General features: G+C 41.8%; 1 pseudogene across 1 annotated transcript; it reads left to right on the top strand.

Moving 5' to 3' along the window:
* The first annotated feature begins 15,117 nt into the window (after window positions 1-15,117).
* LOC100956430 lies at window positions 15,118-15,856 on the top strand (annotated as a pseudogene). Its single transcript, XR_152898.3, has one exon. The product of XR_152898.3 is annotated as an SUMO-conjugating enzyme UBC9 pseudogene (transcript).
* The last annotated feature ends 1,575 nt before the right edge of the window (window positions 15,857-17,431 follow it).

The following is a 17,431-nucleotide window of genomic DNA, read 5'->3' as shown; positions in this document are numbered from 1 at the left end:
GTGGCATCACAGCTCACTGCAACCTCAAACTCTTGGGCTTAAGCAATTCTCTTGCCTCTGCCTCCCAACTAGCTGGGACTACAGGTGCCTGCCACAAGGCCCGGCTATTTGTGGGTTGTAGTTATCGTTGTTTTGTAGGCCTGGGCCCAGTTCCCACCTGCCAGCTCCAGAGTATGTGGCTGGCAGCCTAGCCGCTGAACTACAGGCTCTGAGACAATTTAATGGCATTTCTAGTGACTATGTAATATGTGTCCATGGTTTCCAGTTCAAAAAGGTACAAAAGGATAGACAGTGAACAATGTATTCCTCCCTCTTGCCTGCATGCTTGAACTATACTGACTCTTTCTGGATATAAGCGCCATTTCTTATTTCTCATGTGTTCTTTGGTGATATTCTGTGCATTTACAAACATAAATGTGTATCTGTCCCCTCCCTGATAGACTTAAAAAACAAGGCAGTAGATACATTTAATCTTTCTGTGTACAATGCACACTTCCAGGTGAGGGGCGTGCTTGTAGCTTTGACTCAAACTGTACAAAAACAATTTATGTAACTGAAACATTTGTACTCCCATAATATTCTGAAATTAAAAGCCAAAAATATATCTAATCTTTGTAGCTTAGCTTTTGGTGGTCTAAATGGTATATTTTAGCTTTTTAAATATAAGAGACAGTTGCTTTGCGCTTCAGATCTTAAAAGGAATTGAGATAAGTGTTTAAAAGAACTTACTGTGGGATTTTTTCCCTAAGAATAATAATAATGGGTAACTGTTATTAAGAGATTTACTGAATACTTTTTGTGTATTATTTTCGTTAATGTACACAATGCAACTCTAATAATGATACTATCATTGTCCACTTTTACTGTTGAGACCCAGTCTCAGGTAGGTTAAGTAATTTACCCAACAGCCCACAAACAGTAAATGTGAGCTGAGATTCAAAGCAAGGCGGTCTTACCCCAGGGACCACATTCTGAACCCCTGTATCAATGTGAAGAAGATAATTCACGTGGTTAAATAGCTCCTGGAAATGATTTAATCACGGAAGCAGGAATTATGCTTGCCCTTTTCACTTCTGGTTAACTTCGGGTGTTGAAGCTGTCACTTAATCTTTTGTCCCCTATTTGCAGTCTTTCCCTTCTTCTGCCCAAGATTATGCCCAAGGATCAGGAATTTGCCTTCTGGCTCAAGGTTACTTCCCATCTTCCTCCACAATTCCTAAACAAGGGCTATACAAGCGTTCAGTCTTGTAAGCATTCAACACTGTTTTCTAAAACATGAAATCATCAAGATGGGACTTAAGAAATGTAAGTTGAAGAAAGCCACTTATTTTAACAGGACTTCGGGCCCATCAGCACTTCTGATATTGTATATTATCATTGTGCTCTCACACTCTTGGATGCGCAGGACCAGATTGGTCTTCCAATCCACTGCACATCCGTCTTGACAGTTCTCCCTACCTGAAACTCACAAGTAATCCCACACTTGATGTGGCCCCAACCTTGGTCAACAAGATCATGCCCTGGGATGGCATGTCACTGTCAAATTACTATAGATATTTCTAAGCATTGACTGTCTTTGCAGATCAATAGTTTGGGGACTGACTGGCAGCAGTGTGAGGACCACACCTTACGTTGCTCTGTGTACAGGATGCTGTGAACTGATAGCTCAGTAAACAAGTGCCTGCACCTGCTACTTTACTGGGAGAATACAATGGAAACTTTCATCTTATTTCCTTATGGATTTGGCTGAGAAGATGCTCTCAGGTTTGTGGTCTCTCTTTTTACTTTTCTTTTCCTTTGGGATGGGCTGGTGGACAGAATTTGATTCAGACCCTACCAGCACAGGCAATCCTATGACAAAGATGAAATTCAGTGGCCTATGTGTTGGACCACACAGTTTCACCCTTGTGTGCTGCCAAGCCAGAGAAAAGTCCACATGCGGCAGCTGAGGGGGACCAAACAGAGACGTTGCAAAGGAGAAGCCTGGAAGTCGATACACCAAAGAGAGTCCCCCGGTCATCGTCCCTCTGAGAGCTGCTACTTGTCACTCCTCCCAAGTCACCCTGCCGCCAGCCCCCAAGAGCAGAACTTGTCTTTAGCTAATGATCTGAAATGCAGTTCCTGAGTTCTTAGCCTCTAGGTTATTCCATTAAAAAAGTGAAACCGTCAACTGAAATTTTTTCTCTGGAGGCAGTGAAAGAATTTCCACAAATATTATTGATCATTTCTGAGCATTATTAGCTAATCCATGGATGCCAGAGACTTTTTTTGTTCTGTAGGGAAGAAAGACTTCATAGTATTTTATTATAAGCCTAGACCACTTAGGCAGAGCCAAAGATTCTGGACCCAGCTATACTGCTGTGGGTATTGCTGCACATCATTGCAATGTTCTTCTTCCTTATCAGCAAATAGACCACGTTGGGCTCCCCATTCATTTTGTATAACCCACAAAGATAGCCACACTCATTCATTTATGTCTTGTCCGTGGATGCTGTCATGCTACAGTGGCAGAATATGATCTTGTGGACTGCAAAGGTGAAAAGACTTATTTGCTGGCTCTTTACAGAAAAATTTTCCTGACCCCTTTTTAGACTGTAAACACCCATAAGGGAAGAGAGCATGTCTATTTTATTCATTAGAGCACATAATACAGGTAGCACTTGTGGCTCAAGGAATAGGGCACCAGCCCCATATACTGGGGGTGGTGGGTTCAAGCTCGGCCCCAGCCAAAAGTGGAAAAAAAAAAAAAACCAGTAAAGCACATAATACATGTTGAATAAATATTAATTGGGTGAGTTAATGGTTTCAAGTCGGCCAATTTTGCCTATACCTCTTTAAAGTGTGATAATAGCCTTTATTCTAAGCATATTTCTAGATTTTTGATGATTGGCTTAAACAAGTAGTTGCACAAGGTAAGTGATGACTCTCGGGCATCCATTGTGGCTAATATTGCTGAGATGTGACAGATTGTGGAGGTGGTGGCAGCCATGTTATACAGTGGCTAGTGGGGTGGGCGTGAGCAGCACTGTGAACATCATTTACATATGGAAATCAGCCAAAGACAAGAGAATGAGCGTGCTTTGTCCTTTATTTTAAAAAGTATCATATATTATAAATTTAATAGAAATGTTTTAGTTGAAGTAGAGGTGTTTTAATGAAAAAAAAAGGAAAAAAATTATTTTTTATCTGAATATTTAAAATTCTATTCCATTAGTTTTTCTCTGTTCCCCCTTGCTTTGAGATGCTGAAATCCCCAATAATACACTCAGGCTACAAAAAGTATCTTTTATTGGAAAATAAGATATCCATTGGCCAAATATATGAAAGCCTTTTGGGTCAAACTAATGATTTTTCTTTCTTTTTCTCTTTCTTTTTTTAAACAGCGATGGTGTCTATAAATTCTGCTTGGATTGATCTTCTAGGATTAGATAGACTGTAATAGTATACATGTGTATTTGATTTGCATTTTATCAATTAGAATTAAGTGAGCTACAAATAACACAGTATCTTTATTCAAGTTGTGCCATTCAATAAAGAAGGATATCTCACACACACACAAAAGATATCTCACAAATAGGTGAAGTGGTTCTAGGTGGGAGGCATTTTTTATTTAACAAAATATATCTATTATGAGCTTGGCATTGTTTTAAGTGCCAAACACGTGACAATGAATAAAACTGATGAAAATCCCTACCATCCCAGAGATTACCTTCTAGTGGGGTGAGGGACATAATTTTAGGGCTTTACTGGGCCATTCCAAGGCTTGGGGTTTATTCTGAATGGATCTGAGAGCCATTGAAGGGCTTTGGGCAGATAACATGAGCTGGCTAAGGTTTTAAAAGGATCCCACTGGCTGCTGTGCTGAGAAGAGTTTCTAGGGATAGAGGAGAAGAAGAGGGACTCATCGGATGGCTGCTGTCATGTCACAGGTGAGAGACCATGATGACAAGGGCTTGGGTCTGGGTGGGTGAGGTGGGGATCCATACATTTCAGGGTAAAATGCTGTGATACTTTAGAAGCAAGAGATGGCCCTCCTATTTGGGGGGTTCTGAAATGGGCCTGGAAGAAATATTTGGCAACCAAAATCTTTGTAGACCTGGAAAGGTTTTCATTAAAACAATAACAGGAAAGAAGTATGGAGACTCCTCAAAGAACTAAAAGTTGACCTCCCATTTGATCCTGTAATCCTGATATAGTTGTCTACCCAGAAGAAGAAAAATCATTCCACTGTAAAGACATTTGCACTACAATGTTTATCACAGCTCAATTCATAATCATCAAGATGTAGAAACAACTCAATGGCCCATCAACCCATGAATGAATCAGCAAACTGTGGTATATGAACACTATGGAATACTATACAGCCATCAAAATGGAGACTTTACATCTTTTGTATTACTCTGGATGGAGATGAAGAACATTCTACTTAGTAAAGTATCACAAGAATGGAAAAGCAAGTATCCAATGCATTTTATATTCTGAAGGTTAAAATTTCTATAATGCAGAAATAATTAGGAGGTAGCACCACTTAACTGTGATTAGAGAAGGGAAAACTTTTCAGGCTCTCTATAGGAGGCAAGTCTTATTTTTATCTTTTGCCTTGGTTCATTTTTATTGCCACATGCACAGCTCCAGGGAGAAGTTATCTTTTTGGACATTTGAACTTCTAGAACACATCCTAGTTAGAGTAAATAGGTTTAGTTTTTAGAAGTACCTCAGGGGCTAAGTGTTACTGAGAATTTGAATATGTCCTCCAGTTTGGAAGAGAGGCCAATGATAAAGACACAAGTGCCGTTGTCCTGGGACCTCATCTGCAACACTTTCTAGCATGCCTGCTGTTTGGACCAGGCTCATGTGCCAAGGTGTAGGATGAAAGATAAATAGACCCAAAATAAACCAGGCAGTAGGACAAGTTCTGAATTTTAATGTGAATTAAAAATGTTAGCCCTTCCTGGGGCTGCATTTCAAAGAGAAGTACAAAGCTAAATACAGGTATTTGAAGGTCTGTTTTACTAGGAGATGTACGTGTAATGAAGGCGGACAGCAGCTGTGCTGGGCAGCTGCTATTTAGACTCATCTTGAGTTTATTTCTATATTTGTGGAATGTAGGGGTTAAGAGCATGGACTCTAAAACTAAGTTACTTGCATTTGACTCTGACACTTATCAGCTGAGTGACTTTGGGCACTGTGCCTCAGCTTCTTTATCTATAAATTATAGGGATAGTAATAGAATTTATCTCATGCAGTTGTTATGGAGATTATTTTTTGGCAGACTGGGTAGATGAAGAATTGGTTAGGATTATAATGTGGCAAATGATGTTTGGCTAAACTGATAGTCCTTCTCAATCCCTTTTTCTCAAGCTTTTCGTTATAGAGAACAGAAAAACCAACATTTGCTCCTTTGTTTGCCTTTGTAGCTAGCAATGGCCATTTACATGGTTTCATCCAATTAAACACAAGTGAAAGTCTGTAGGACAATTTCTAAGAATGTTTTTGTTCTCCCCACAAAAGGGACATTGCAATTTGTACTGCTTGCCCCCCTTCTTGCTTTGAACATGATGTGATGTCTGGAACTATGGTAGGCATTTACCTGTCATGAGGTGATGAGCAAAGGAGAAGCCAAGATACCCTCGGGGAAGCCAGCCCCATCATGCATACGCTGCCCTGCACACCGCCAGACATCCTGCTCGTAAGCCTCAGCAGGCCAAGCTTTCTGTTCTTACAGCTGAAAATATTCCTAACCGAGCACCCGGAAGATGCTCCAGAGTTATTCTTTTTGTCCTACTTATGGGTTTCTCAAAATGTAATACTTGTATTAAAATCACTTTGGGACTCTGTCTAGAGACTCATAGTCTCTCGGCATGGGATCCTTGAATCTGTATGTTAAATGAGCCCCCACAGGGGATTTGATGCATTAAATGTAAGAAACCTTAATAAGGTGTTGACTTCCCAAATTCATGTTTGTTGGACACTCCTTGAGCATTTAGTAAGTGCTGGGCACAGCATTAGGCACTGTGGATACAAAGATGGGTAAAACCACTTTGCCCTTGAAGGGCTTATATTCTGGTGACAACTTCAGTACAAGGTGATAATTGATTTAAAAAAAAATGCTAAGAAGAATATTTTCCTGCTCCATCCATGTAAATATGAAGGAGGTAAAGTCTCCATCTTTCTTAATGCAAAGTATCTCAAGAATGGAAGAAAAAGTATCCAATGTACTCAGCCCTACTATGAAACTAATTTATAGCTTTCATAGGAAAGCTATAACCCAATTTTAGCCCAAGAATATGGGGAGAGGGGAGAGGGAGAGAAGGAGAGGAGGGAGGGTGGGTGGAGGGACAGTGATTGCTGGGATCATGCCTATGGTTCATCCTATAAGGGTACATGTGAATCTCTCTAAATGTAGAATATAAATGTTTTAACACAATAGCTAAGAAAAAGACATGAAGATCATGTTAACCAGTTGGATGAAAGTATTTAAATTGTATATAGGAACAGTACACCATACCCCATGATAGTATTAATGTACACTGCTATGATTTAATAAAAAATAAAAAATAATACAGCATTTAGCTTAAGCAAAAAAAAAAAAAAAAGGATAGCAAAGCTATAGACCAGTCTGAGAGATCAAGAAATGTTACATGGGCCGGGCACAGTGGCTCATGCCTGTAGTCCTAGTACTCTGGGAAGCCGAGGCAGGTGGATTGCCTGTGCTCATGAGTTTGAGACCAGCCTGAGCAAGAGTGAAACCCCATTTCTAAAAATAGCCAAGTGTTGTGGCAGGTGCTTGTAGTCCTTGCTACTTGGGAGGCTGTGGTAAGAGGACCACCTGAGCTCAAGAGTTTGAGGTTGCTGTGAGCTATGACGTCACGACACTCTACTGAGGGTGACAAAGTAAGACTCTGTCTCAAAAAAAAAAAAAAAGAAAAAGAAAAAGAAACTCTACGTGGACAGAAAAAGGTTATTTTAGTTCTTTAGTTTCCATCAAACAGATGTTTTTATCCCTCTAATTTGACTCTGTGGATGTTCCCTTTCTGTATTTGTGAAAGTAACATTTTAAATACAATTGTCCCAACTTTGAAAGTATTTCATAACAGTATGTTTTTATGGAGTTAATTCAATAAAGCTAGTTCAATGCCTTAATAAACTTTATCTTCAGGACAGTTAAAATTGTCCATTATTTTCCATTTTCATTATGATTTTACTAAAATTATTCTCCTTCAGAGCTATTCTTTTTCACGGAAAATTCAAAAGGACAATTTACCAGTTTACAGTTGTTGTATTGTTTTATTTTACGGTCATTGTGACAAACCAGCCTGATTTGCCCAATTAAAATGTTATAGATCCAAATTTAGTCAAGAAGGATTTATTGTCAATTCTTTTACCATGTAGAATTTTATTTGTGGCTAGTTTCATATGCTTTTGATTAATTTTTCCTCAGGTCATTTTTTAGTTTTTGACAAAATGTGATTCTTCAATCAAATTTTTAAAAATCTGTTTAAAATTGTACATTGTTAGTTTGCCAATTATTTTGAGCTGATTATTTCTACTAGTAACATTACAAATTTAATAAAAAAAGAAGAATATATATATATATATATCTTTTTTCTTTGTTAATTGATGAGAAAATTGGAGCAAATACTTCTCTACTATTCCAGGGCAGACCTGTTAGCAGGGCCGGCCTGTTGTCTGAGAATCCGGTTATCCTGTTTGTTTTAGATGACTTTCCATGCTGGGGGCCACCACTCCAGCCTTGGTAGAGAGAAGAGAAAGCAGTGATGACGCAATGGTTAGAGCAGGTAAAAGAAGGTGGCTCGGGTAGAGAGTGTGCTGCGTGTGGGTCAAGTCCCTGGCAGGGGTTGGCCAGTGGTAACAGAAGTCAGATCGCTGTGACATTGCAGGTGCAGTGGGAGCGTGTGCAGAGATAAGAACTGTCCTTATGAGAAGCCCACCTGAGAGGGAGGACAAGTATTGACGGGAGCTGGAGATTTGGAGACTTTTAGGGTGGTACAGATTTGGGAAAGCGGCAGTTGGCAGAAAAAGCCTGAGACGCAGGAAAAGGGGATTCTTGACAGAATAGAGGTGATGAGGGACAGGAGTGGGGCACAGGTGAAGAGCTGGCTTTGAGCCGGATGAGTGGAGATAAAAGTTGATGCAGGTATACATAAAGCATTCTTAATTTTCTCATGGGAGCAGGAAGCAAAATGGTCTGCTGTGTGGGCAAGGGTGGCTGAGGCTGGGCTAGCTGTGGGCTTGGCCGCTCTTGCTCTTGATTTGCCTGGCAGGCTTTCCTACCTCCCTTTTGGTGATGACATCCTCTTTGTTTGGGGGCAGGGGGTGTCCCCTGTGGATCACAGGATTTGGCCTATGGCCCGCACTGGGTATTTACTAAGTGAGGGACACCTACTATAAGGGTATGTGAGTGGAGTCAGAAGGGCAGTTTGGGGCCTCTTACACTTTAAATGTCTATTTCATATCCAAAAGGAGGTGCTAAGTAGGCATTCGGATATACAAGGTCAGAGCTCAGGGGAAAGGTTAGATGTCATCTGAGTGGATGACATGTCCTGACCCAGACCCGGGTCACCTCCAGATCACCTAAGTTGGAGAGGGCCCAACAGAAGTCCTGGGACCTCACTTAGCACCAGACACGAGGGAGAGGAGAAAAGTTTCTGAGCTAGGAATAAGCCTGGAGAGCATGGATTTCATGGGAGGCAGGGGAAGCTAGCCAAGGAGGAAGGGGGGACTGGCTGTGCAGATGATAGGGGGTAAGTGAGGTGAGGATGTGCTGGCGGTGGTTTGCAGGGCAGGGCAGGGCTTCGAGAGAGGTGGGGATGAAATCCTCATGGAAGTGGGTTGAAAGAGAGAGAGGGTGGGTGGAAGGGAGAGAGAGCCGGTTGAAGACAGGAAGTAAAACTGCTGAGGAGTTTAGCTCTTAAGGCGAACAGAGAAATGGAATAGTAGCTGGAGGAGGGAGGTGGCGTGAGGGAGAGGTTTTACTTGGCTTTTTACTAAGGAGATACGGCAGCCTTCACAGGTGCTGGTGGGAATGATCCCATAGAAAGGGGAAATTGAAGATGGGGGACAGACAGAGTAACTGTAATGGTAAAGACCTTGAGAAGGTCAGAGAGGACGGGTCAGCCTCAGTGAAGGGTGTGGACTGAGGTCAGGTTAGGCATAGCGCGTCTTCTGTCATTGGGTGAGTCACAGCGTGTGGTACTCTGACAAGATACCGAGGCAGTTTTCTAGTATTGCTTTCAGTTTCTTAGTAAGATTAGCTGGGGCTTCAGTTGTGGTGGCTTCCTAGGGGAAGGTAGGCAGTTAGTTTGTATTAATTAACCTAATGTGAGGAGTGTGAATCGACCATTGGATTTGGAATAGCAATTCCAAAGGTGAAGGTCAGTGTGCAGAGTAAGGTGGGTAGTGCTGAGGCTGGGGAAGGAACCATCCCAAAGCAGGCGCTCTGTGCATCTGTCTAACAGGCAGAGGGAGGGGCGAGTGATGGCGGTGATAGCAGTGCTCGAGGAGATAACTGATGGGTTGGGGGCAGGGAGTTCTTTTCCTGCTCTGGTTCCTAAGTTGCGCCATGTCAGCTTGGTCCTTGCCTAGTTGCTCTAAAAGAAGCCTGACTCTAGAAGGGGAGACCTGGACTGACTCCCAGAAGGAGGCTAAGGCAGCACTGGAGAAAGATTTACAGGGGAATCTCTTGAATTGCTATTCCAGCCGGCCATCCCTTCATCATCTCCTGTGTTTCACGTGATGGAGATAAAGACTGCCCAAAAGAGAACAAGCAAAGGCTGTTTAGTTAGTGCTTGCAAAGGACTCAGCCAGCATCACTTGTGCTTGGCAGAGACTCAGGGGCAAGCAGAGGGTGGGAAAGCTTTACAGTAGAAAACTGGAAAGGCTCAGGTTTGCCTAGTTGGAGGTTAAAGCATGGGGAAACAGGAGGCAGGCGAACTAGAAGTGGGGGATCCTATGAGGTTGACTAGAGGAACATAGTTTTTTTTTTCTTTTTCTAGTTGGTTCTAAATTTGAAGTAGGGTAAACAAATTAGGGGAGCTGGAAATCAGTAACCAAGTCTTCAATGTTTTGGGTTGATTGCTGTAGAGTTGTGGTTTGGCTTCCTTGATAGTTACTGCAGTGGTTGTAAATCAGAGTTCATGTTTTTTTTTTTTGAGACAGAGCCTCAAGCTGTCCCCCTGGGCAGAGTGCCATGGCATTACAGCTCACAGCAACCTCTAACTCCTGGGCTCAAGCGAGCCTCCTGCCTCCGCCTCCCAAGTAGCTGGGACCACAGGCGCCCGCCACAACGCCTGGCCATTTTTTGGTTGCAGCCGTCATTGTTGTTTGGCGGGTCCAGGCCGGGGATTTGAACCCGCCATCCTAGGTGTCCGTGGCTGGCGCCCTAGCCGGTTGAGCCATAGGCGCCGAGCCCAGAGTTCATGTTTTAAAATTATTTTTTAAATGTCAGAATATTACAGAGGTACATACATTTTTGTTACATAGGTTGCTTTCACGTTTCTTCAGTCAGAGTTACATAATTGTGCCCCTCACCCAGACAGTGTGCAGTGTACCCCACCCAGTGGTCATGCAACATATGACCACTGGGTGGCATTTACCCCTCCTCTCCTCCCCACTTCCACCCTCTTGAATTTCACTGAGTTTTGCTTCCATTTGGGCTCAAAAGTGCTGATCAACTAGTTCCAGTGTAGTTCTGAGTATAGGTAGTGTTTGTTTTTCCATTTTTGACGTACTTCACTTAGGAAAATGGTCTCCAATTCCATCTAGATTGTGACAAAAGATACTAGATCACTGTCTTTTTTATGTCTGAGTTGTATTCCATGGCAGACATGTACCACATTTTATTGATCCATTCATGCATTGATTGGTGGTTGTTTCCACATCTTTGCAATTGTGATTAGTGCTTCTATAAATATCCAGGTGTGAAGTTCATTTCTTATGTGTGGTCTTTCTACATGTTGTTGTTGTTATTATTATAATTTTGGCTTAAGTCACTCAGTGTTGTTTGTAATAGGAAGAGTCCTGATTACTACAGAGAGGGAGTTTGGGGGCAATTTGAAAATGAGCTTAGTGACAGCAGGCTGGTTGAAAAAGTGAAAGAAACATTACAGAGGATAACTAGTATTTCTGAACACCTACTTTTTACCAGGACCATCTTATTTAATCCTCAACAAATTATGATTTAAACCTCTTTACTTTTCAAGTGCGAAATGGACTCTCATTAGGCAAGTAGGTTGCCTCAAGTAGTAAATCCAAGGATTTAAACTTCAGTCTTCTGTTGGGTCTGAAGTTTCTGCTGTTAGGTTGTGCTACTTCGCTCCTTCTCTGTCACCGGCTGGTGGCCACCATACTGTGAGACTCAGTAAGGTTCAGAGAGAAACTGTCTTCATGCTTCCTGCATCTTTTCACAAGGTCGCTGTGAACATGTGCTAACGGATCCCTTGTGGCAGATTCACTGGTTGATTTTGTGCCTACACCTTTTTAAAGAGCAGTTGTGATTTGGATAAAACTTAATATTGAGTCCCTGACCAGATTTTTTTCTCATCTTCATGATATCATTTTGAAAACACCCAGTGTTCAAAAAGGACGTATGAGGTCAACAATAATTATGATAGATAATTAATTCTGCCACACAAATTGATCTCTAAAGCTCACATCTCATGGTCGAAGAGGTATCACATCTTGGTGTTCGTATGTGTTAAAATGAGCAGTAAGAAAACAAATGATCTGTGTGTTATTGAGGGATTGTTTGGTGGGAAAGTTATTTTAAAATGTTAAGAAAAAAGTTCTTTCCCTAGGGATGATCATGGGGTAGGGAGAGAAACAGTTTTTATAAGGATGGGATAGCTTTGCAGAACCAATGAGAAAATGGCCTGATTTGAGGGCTAATCTCCACCAGAACCAGATTGCATTGCTTTAGCTGAGAAAGAATGTTTTCTTCTTTTTCCTCCACAGATGCTTAGGAAAGTTCACTGCTGTCTGGATCTGGATGAAATAATTCAAACAAATGCATCTTTCCTCTCATGTAAGATCCTTGTTCAGAACTCATTTCTCACTTATTCCCCATTTTTCTATCATTCTCCCTGAGAAACTTGTAGTAAAGCTAACCATGCTTTACTGGTGGTACAATTATCTCTGCCCCTAAGGAAGCACCCTCGGTCTGTAAGACTTAGAGGATATTTCTTTAACATTTGTGTGTCTAAACTTTGTGCAGCTTGGCACAGCGAGATGTTGCTGGATGGTTACCATCGTTGGCAGGGCTGGCCCAGCCCAGAGGCTCATGTTTTATGAATTTGTTGTGGTCTATCATGTGTGAATTTGGTTAACACCTCATTAATTTATTAAAGTCAAAGAACAAAAAGCTGAATATAATAGTGGCTGCCTTCCCAGAACAGCTTCCCACAGATGGCTAAGTGAGTTTAGTAAACAAAATAAAACAACACAAAAACCAAAGGTATCATTTGGCCTGACTGCTGATGGTAGCTTCTAAAATGTCATATATTTTTTTAATATCTTGGAGCAGTAAAAGCTGATCTTTCTGTAGTCATCAGTGTTGCTTTCAGCAATTGTCAAGGCAGAAATTTTGTAATAATGGGCAACCAGGAGTCTTCACTGGGTTTTGTCTGTTTATTTTGTTTTATTTATTTATGTTTTTGAGATAGAGTCTCACTTTGTTGCCCTCAGTAGAGTATTGTGGAGTCATAGCTCACAGCAACCTCAAACTCTTGGGCTCAAGTGATCCTCTTGCCTTAGTTTTTCATTTTTAGTAGAGAAGGGGGTCTCACTCTTGCTCAGGCTGGTCTTGAACTTGTGAGCTCAAGTAATCCACCCACCTCAGCCTGCCAGAGTGCTGGGATTACAGGCATGAGCCGGTTTTGTCTGTTTAAAGTTGCACATGGAAGGCTGGGTGCAGTGGTTCACACCTGTAATCCTACTTTCCTAGGAAGCCAACACCAGTGGATTGCTTGAGCTCAAGAGTTGGAGACCAGCCCAAGCAAGAATCAGACCCCCTCTCTAAAAATAGCTGAGCACTGTGGCATGTGCTTGTAATCCCAGCTACTTGAGAGGCTGCGGCAAAAGGATCACTTGAGCCCAAGAGTTTGAGGTTGATATGAGCTATGATGCCATGGCACTCTACCCAGGGTAACAAAATGGGACTGCCTCAAAAAAAAAAAAAAAAAGTTGCACATGGCTTCTTAGGGGAAGATTTTATCTGATGGCCATGTGGGTAGAAATGATTTCAAGATGGTGACATGTAAACTTTGGTGTAAAGGAGGAATATTAGTATTTTTCTTGCAGTGAGCAACTTACTGGTTTATTTTAAAAATTATGAAAACTTTCATCCATGTAAGCAAATATTTATAAGAAGATTAGCAAAATAGCACCTGTGTACTTGCTATTCAGTGTGAAAACTAGAATGTTACCAACACTGTTAACACCTTCCATGTGAATCTTTCTCCCCAGCCTCATTTCCTTCCCACCCCATGCACTACCCCGACCCCGAAACCACTGCCCTGCCCCCAAACCACTACCCAGCTTCCCGAAACCGCTACCCTGAATTGTGTGTTTATCATTCCAGTGATTTTCTTGTCCAAATATGTATGATCTATAAACAAATATATTGCTTAGTTTTGCATTTAGAAAGTTTTATACACCAATATCTACTTATTTCTCTAATTTGCTTTCTTATCCCTTAGTCTTTAATGTCTGGCAGGTGGGATTTGTTAACACATCTGGGCTGTGCAGATCCGTGACTAGGAATTCAATGGAGGAGCCAGAAAAACTGAAGTCTTGAGAAATAGAATCTGTGATCAAAGAAGAAAGGTGTTGGGTTGATTTATATACAAACTAAAAGGTGGCTATCATGTTATAAATACATATATCTTAACATAAGTATATATGAAACAAATGCTTTTATAATGGATTATTATAGAAGACTCAGAATTCAAACAGACCTGGATTCAAATCCTACTTTCACCACTGTAGAGAATCCCTAAAAAAAAAAAAAAAAATTATTATTATTTGCCTTTGGAAAAGGTAGGATGAAATTCATTCTGAAAAATTGAAGACTTCGAATAAGTAAAACATAGCCTACCTCCCAGGATGTGTCTTGGAAAGATTGTTCAGGCTGAAAATATTTTGTCCTAGGGTCCTTGTGGGATGTGGGGGGTGTGGTGAGATAGGGATGGGCAGTGGGAATGAGACATTTAATACATTTTCCTTCTTTCTGGTTTGGCCTCTTTCTTTTTAAATGTGTCTAGTAATAAGCTTAATTCAACTGGCCGTGGTGGATGAGTTAGGGAAAATTTTAATGTGCTCCCGATTAATATTATTTGGACCAACCACATACTTGCCATGATGCTCATCAAGCTTCCTGTCTTTCTACGACTTAGTTTCCTCATCTGTAACACTGAGTTCCTATGTGAATTGTGATGAGGCTGGACAAATGAGGTTATCCATGTGAAAAGCTAGGTACAATGCCGTGTTGTCCACGGTCAGGTTATTGGTACTACTACTATTATTTATTTATTTATTTATTTATTTCTGAGACAGAGCCTCAAGCTGTCACCCTGGGTAGAGTGCTGGGGCATCACAGCTCACAGCAACCTCCCCTCCAACTCCTGGGCTCAAGTGATTCTCCTGCCTCTGTCTCCCAAGTAGCTGGGACCACAGGTGCTCACCACAACACCTGGCTTTTTTTTTTTAGTTGCAGCCATCATTGTTGTTTGGTGGGCCCAGGCTAGATTCAAACCCGCCAGCTCAGGTGTATGTGGCTGGCACCTTAGCCGCTTGAGCCATAGGTGCCAAGCTGGTACTATCATTATTATTGCTATGATTTATTTCAAAGGCTCAATTTAAGAGTCACTGTGGAAGTCTTCCCTGACTTTTCTTTGTTCCTTCCTGGTGACAGAATCTGTTCCCACATCTCTTGTGTAGTATGTTTGAATGGCTTGTTTGTTTATTTAAGCATTTACTGCTTATATCCTTTATAGCTTATTATAGTGCAAAGCCTGCTTACTTGTGAGCTCCTTGAGGACAGTAATAGTACCCAACTTCAAAGCAAGGCTACCATACATTTGCTCAATATATTTTGCTGAAGAGGGAAGTCCCGAGACAAAGGGAAGCGCCGCCGCCGCCCCGCTGTCCCACTTAGCCCTCCGCAGCGGCCATCTGAGGGACTTTAAATATGTCGGGGATCGCCCTCAGCAGACTTGCCCAAGAGAGGAAAGCCTGGAGAAAAGACCACCCTTTTGGTTTTGTGGCTGTCCCGACAAAAAATCCCGATGGCACAATGAACCTCATGAACTGGGAGTGCGCCATTCCAGGAAAGAAGGGGACTCCGTGGGAAGGAGGTTTGTTCAAGCTGCGGATGCTCTTCAAAGATGATTACCCATCCTCACCTCCAAAATGTAAATGTGAACCACCATTATTTCACCCAAATGTGTACCCTTCAGGCACAGTGTGTCTGTCCATCCTGGAGGAGGTCAAGGACTGGAGGCCAGCCATCACAATTAAACAGATCTTATTAGGAACTTCTAAATGAACCAAATGTCCAAGACCCAGCTCAAGCAGAAGCCTACACGATTTACTGCCAAAACAGAGTGGAGTATGAGAAAAGGGTTCGAACACAAGCTAAGAAGTTCGCACCCTCATAAACAGCGGCCTGTGACATCGCAAAAAGGAAGGGAATGGTTTGGCAAGAACTTGTTTACAACATTTTTGGAAATCTAAAGTTGCTCCGTACAATTACTAGTCACCCGGGGAGGGTTGGGTGGGTGCCATCTTCCATTGCCGCCACGGGGACACAGTTCTTGATTCGCTGAATTGCCCAGATTTTCATACATGGTCTCTTCCTTCAGTCTTTTGTATTTTTGATTGTTAGGTAAAACTTGCTTTTATTTTAATATTGATGTCAGTATTTCAACTGCTGTAAAATGATAAACTTTTCTACTTGGATAAGTTCCTGGAGCTAGCTCCCTCTCTGGTGCAGGCACGCTTCACACCCTAGGGCTGCACTTGGCCTCCCGCTGGCTGCTGGCTGCGTGGGAAACAAAATCACACTAGTCCCTCCCTCCACCTTCCTTCTCTTCAGAATCTGGGTTGTATTGCTTTTGAGCCTCAGATCCAAAGCCAGCCAGCGTCTGATTCGCATCACTTCCTTTGTGTTTGTATGGCGTTTTGTCTGTGTTGCTGTTTAGAGTAAATAAACTGTTTATATAAAAAAATATATATTTTGCTGAAGGATTGAATGAAAATTAATATTGTTTAAGATACGAATGTTATGTTTACTAACCATGAGCACCGTGAAAAGACCCTCTTGCTTTCAAACAATTTGTAAATGACAGTTGTCCCTAAGCAGCAGAACTAGAGAGCATCCTGGCCATCAGGGCCTTGATCACCACAGAAAGGGAGGCAGAATGAGACACAGGACGGTCCACTAGGAAAACACATGTTGCCCTCAAGGAATGCCTAAAACGGAGTACTGAAAACAACAAGTTTTCTGTGACCTTTCTTAATTTGGTTAAAAGTTGCAGTCTGTTCTATTGTTCTCCTGCCCTCAGGCCCTCAGGAAGGGCAACCCTTGAGGTGTCCGGAAAGGTCTGTATCTGGTGCCCTCACCGGGGTGAGACACTCTAGGCGCTGAGTTAAAGTTAAAATGTTCCTTAGTATTAGCAACTGCTTTGGTGTGCATGTTTTAGGTTTAACCTAATGGCCTTTTAAATTTAGTCCCACCCCCCTTTTTGTGTTGTTCCTCTCTGAGAACTGTCTTGAGCAGGCAGAGGAGGAAGGTGAGCCAGCCATATCTGGGAGCAGGATTAGGTGCTGTTTGTATCGCTGGTCCAGCATGTGGAGTCCTAGGGGAACTCCAGAGAGGCCAGTGAGATGTCTGGAGAACCGAGGCAACTTGTTTGTTTTTCTACAGAATATGCCAGGAGCCAGACAACATCCCCTGAAGAATAACATTAGTAAGTGGCACCTTTTATCAGGGGAGCTCAAAGCATTTGTGAAGACTTACTCATCCAGCTGTAAGCCACACCTATGTTGTATCTATGGCTCATATAGAGATTAATAAACCACATTTTAGCAGGTTTGACCCTGTGACTCAAAGGGAGGCTGGGGAATGGATAGTTACAGATCCCAGGTTCCAAGTCTTCTCAGTGGCAGCGCATGAAATGCCAAGAAGTGGCTGTAAGCACCATTGTTATCTTTTTTTTTAATTTTTTTATTTATTTTTATTTTATTTTTATTTTTTTTATTGAATGGTAACTGTGTACATTGATGCACTTTGGGGGTACAGTGTGGTGTTTTCACACACAATCCAAGACACTTCCATCAAACTGGTTAACATAGCCTTCATGTAACTTTCTTAGTTATTATGTCAAAACATTCATATTCTACTCATAGAAAGATT

This window comes from Otolemur garnettii, unplaced genomic scaffold (genome assembly GCF_000181295.1).
Source record: "Otolemur garnettii isolate 467f Iridium unplaced genomic scaffold, OtoGar3 scaffold00005, whole genome shotgun sequence".
In the NCBI taxonomy this organism is placed as follows: domain Eukaryota; kingdom Metazoa; phylum Chordata; class Mammalia; order Primates; family Galagidae; genus Otolemur; species Otolemur garnettii.
This window is presented reverse-complemented; position numbering and strand designations above follow the sequence as displayed.